Source organism: Terrapene carolina, unplaced genomic scaffold (assembly GCF_002925995.2).
Source record: "Terrapene carolina triunguis isolate 2854851 unplaced genomic scaffold, T_m_triunguis-2.0 Scaffold499, whole genome shotgun sequence".
In the NCBI taxonomy this organism is placed as follows: Eukaryota; Metazoa; Chordata; order Testudines; family Emydidae; genus Terrapene; species Terrapene triunguis.
The window spans coordinates 1-3,428 of record NW_020664850.1 but is presented as its reverse complement, the minus strand read 5'-3'; the positions used below and the strand labels follow the sequence as shown (position 1 = coordinate 3,428).

General features: G+C 64.7%; 1 pseudogene; it reads left to right on the top strand.

The window, feature by feature from the left end:
• Positions 1–3,424, top strand: part of LOC112125318 — an 11,026-nt pseudogene extending 7,602 nt beyond the window's left edge.
• Positions 3,425–3,428: the final 4 nt, after the last annotated feature.

The window sequence follows — 3,428 nt, the reverse complement described above, 5'->3', positions numbered from 1 at the left end:
GCCCCCCCCCCCCAGCTTTGTGGGATGGAGCTGGTGAATGTGAGGGGGAGCGTGGGGTGGTGCGTGTCGGTTTCAGTGGGGATTTGGGAGGGGGGTGAGGAGGGGTCAAGGTGGGGGGATCAGGGAGGAGGATCGGTGGGTGTGGGGAGAATGGAGGGGTTGCTGGGGGGTAGGAGGATTCGGGGTGCATGGGGGGCATGGGGCAGACCGCGCCCACCGGCGTAGCATGTCCGCTGCCTTTCGATCCCCTTCCGTGACCCCCTCTCTAGGTTCAGCTCCCTCCACCCATCCTGACTCCACCCCCTTGTCCCCCCCAACTCCCCTCCCCGTTTTTCTCGTCCCTCCCCCTCCCCACGCAGTTCTCCGGAGGCCGTCCCGCAGCGCCGGAGGATTCGTCGGCGCCCGCCTGGAGGGCAGGGCTGCGGAAGACGGGCAGCTTCGGGGTGCTGCAGGATGCCCGGCTGGATGAGGGGCCCCCCCAAGGAGGGCAGGATCAAGCGCTCGGCGTCCAGCCCCAGGCTGGACACAGAGGAGAAGGTGAGGGAGGTGGGGGGGGAACCCTGTAGCCATGGGGGGCACCCGACTCCGACAGTCTTGCCAAGGGGGCACTGAAAAACACACCCCTCCCTCTCTCACCACGGCAAATGCCACAGCAGAGAGGATTCTGGGAGGGCAGGGGTTCTTTCCCACAATGCAAAGCGTGCCTTTGAGACTTCTCGCGCCTGTCTGTCTGTTTATCTGTCTCTCCCACTAACTGTCTCCCGCTTTCCCTCCCCCCTCAGCCACAGGACATCTGGGAAATCCTACAGAAGTGGAACAGGACTCTGATTGGCCCGGGGTTAGCCAATAAGAGCGTAGCCTCAGAGCTAGCCAGTCGGGAGGAAGGGAGTTCATCAGGTGACCTGGTAGGAGGCTCCGCCCATAGGGGAGTGGCCTTATTCCCCTCCCGCCCACCTGCTTATTCGCCCATGTCAGCTGTGACCTGGTGCATTCCCGGATGCCTTATGCTGTTAGGTGCTTAGTTCGAGCCGCCCTTCTCCCCTGGGGACGGTGGGGGGGGCACCATAGGGCGTCTTGGGGGCTGGGATCCCCGTCCTGGAGCATCAGGCAGGGATCACTTAGGATCCCACTGGATCCCTCAATCCCGATGTCTGTCTGTTCTCCAGCCCTGCGTTTTCCCCTTAACTCTGCCCCCTGCCCTGGTCTGTTTCTTGCTCCTTAATTTTCCTGATTCATGACTTTGTGCTCTAACTGCTAGACCCCCACAGCTGGGATGGAACCCAGGAGTCCTGCCTCCCAGCCCCCCCCCCTCGCTGCTCTCGCCACTAGACCCCATTCCTTTCCCTTCCCCCTGCACTCTATTAGCTGCAACAGGGACTGACACCCTGCCTCCCGGAGGGTATCGAGCTGTGCTCTGGGCAACGCCCCCTCCTGGCTGGAGGCCGGGGTAGCCCTGAGTGCCCTGCTGTAGCCGAGACGTTCACAGGCCCTTTTTCTGCTTCCCCGCCAGAGCAAGGAGCCGCCGCGCCTGGCCCGGGTCCCACCGACGCCCACCCGGCGTATCTTCACCCTGCCAGACGCAGAGCCAAGCCGAGCGTGAGTCGCCTGGGTGCTGTCCTGGCTCGGGAAGGGGAGTGGGGTTTAGTGGTTAGAGCAGGGGGGCGCTGGGAGCCAGGACTCCTGGGTTCTCTCCCCGGCTCTGGGAGGGGAGTGCGGGCTCGTGGTTGGGGGGTGGGGGCTGTGAGCCAGGACGCTCGGGGTGGGGAGTGGGGTTTACCGGGGTGGCGATGTGTCTGGTAGCTCAGCGCACCCTGTCTGACGCTCCCTCTTCTTGTGCCCACGCTATAGGAGCTTGGAAGACGGCCTGCAGATGAAAATCGACGTGGGTTCTGCCCCCAACCAGCTGCCCACTTCCAGCACAGACCCCCGCGACCGCCGAAGGTAGGGGGCAGCCCGGGGCTGGAGGGCTGTGGGGGTGATGGAGCTCTACCTTCAGGGGGTACCAGCACCGTGTCTGCAGGGGGAAACCTCTCCTGTAGCACCCCACTTACAGCCCCCCAGCCTTGGCTGTGGGTGCAGAGTGCGGCTATGGGGGGGGGGGGGGGGGGCGATGGTGGTTGGGAGAAACCAGGCTCGATAACCGATGTTACTGTGAGCTGTGAAATTGCTGCCCCGCCCCTGAGGGGCCGCATCTCGGCGCTGGGCGAGGGGTCCCTGTATACCCAGCTCCCGCCCCCCACCCCAAAGGGGGCATGTGTCCCAGCGCCGGGCGAGGGATCTCTGCTCCTGCCGGTCTCACTAACACCCCCGCCACCCCGACCAGATCGTATCAGACCCCTGTGAGGGATGAGGAGTCGGAATCACAGCGCAAAGCCCGGTCGCGTCTCATGAGGCAGTCCCGGCGATCCACCCAGGTACTTCTACCCAGTGGTTAGAGCAGGGGGGGCTGGGAGCCAGGACTCCTGGGTTCTCTGCCCGGCTCTGGGAGGGGAGTGGGGTCTAGTGGTTAGAGCAAGGGGGGGCTGGGAGCCAGGACTTCTGGGTTCTTTGCCCGGCTCTGGGAGGGGAGGGGGGACCTAGTTGTGTGGAGCTGCGCGGGGGCGGGGAGCCTGGACTCCTGGGTTCTTTTCCCAGCTCTGTCACTGACTTTGGGCCGGTCCCTTCCTCTCTGTTGGGGGTGCAGTGACGCTACCACACCTCCTGGGGGTGCTGTACGTCGTTTCCCTTCCTGCGGGGGTGACTGCCGCCCTGGCCAGCGACCCTGCTCCCCCTAAGGGTGCCAACCCTCCCACCATACCAGATTTGTAAGTACCTGCCCCTCCTTGACCCGCATGCTCCCTTGCCAGGGCGTCACCCTCACGGACTTGAAGGAGGCCGAGAAGACCATTGGCCGATCCGGGGATGCCAGGGCCACCGAGCAGCGAATCGGGGAGGACGAGAAGCGGGGCCGAGAAGGGGAGCAGCCGCTGGACACCACGGTGAGGGCAGGGGTGGAGCTGGGGCCGATCAACCCTGGCTCTAGCTGCAGCTGGGTCGTTAACCTGCGGGACTCCCTGCCTCCAGACACTGCAGTCGGGTAGCGGAGCTGGGTTTGTGTGAAGGGCTTCAGTGAGTTCATGGGCCCGGGGGTCTCATTGAGGGGGGCAGGGAGAGGGTGGGATACTGGGGTAGATGGGCCTGTGGGTCTGATCCGGGGGAGGCGGGACACCGGGGTAGATGGGCCCGTGGGTCTGATCCGGGGGGGATCCCAGCTTTCTGAGGCTCAGAGTCTGTTACCCAGGAGGGGGGTTGGCCTTGTCCAGCAGACACCCCACGTCCATGGGTCATTATCCCCCCTCTGCAGGACTCGGCCCGGCGATGCCGCACAGCCAACCCCGAGGACTCCTCGGTGTATCCCGTGAATCCCATCGTGGTGAACTCTCAGGCAA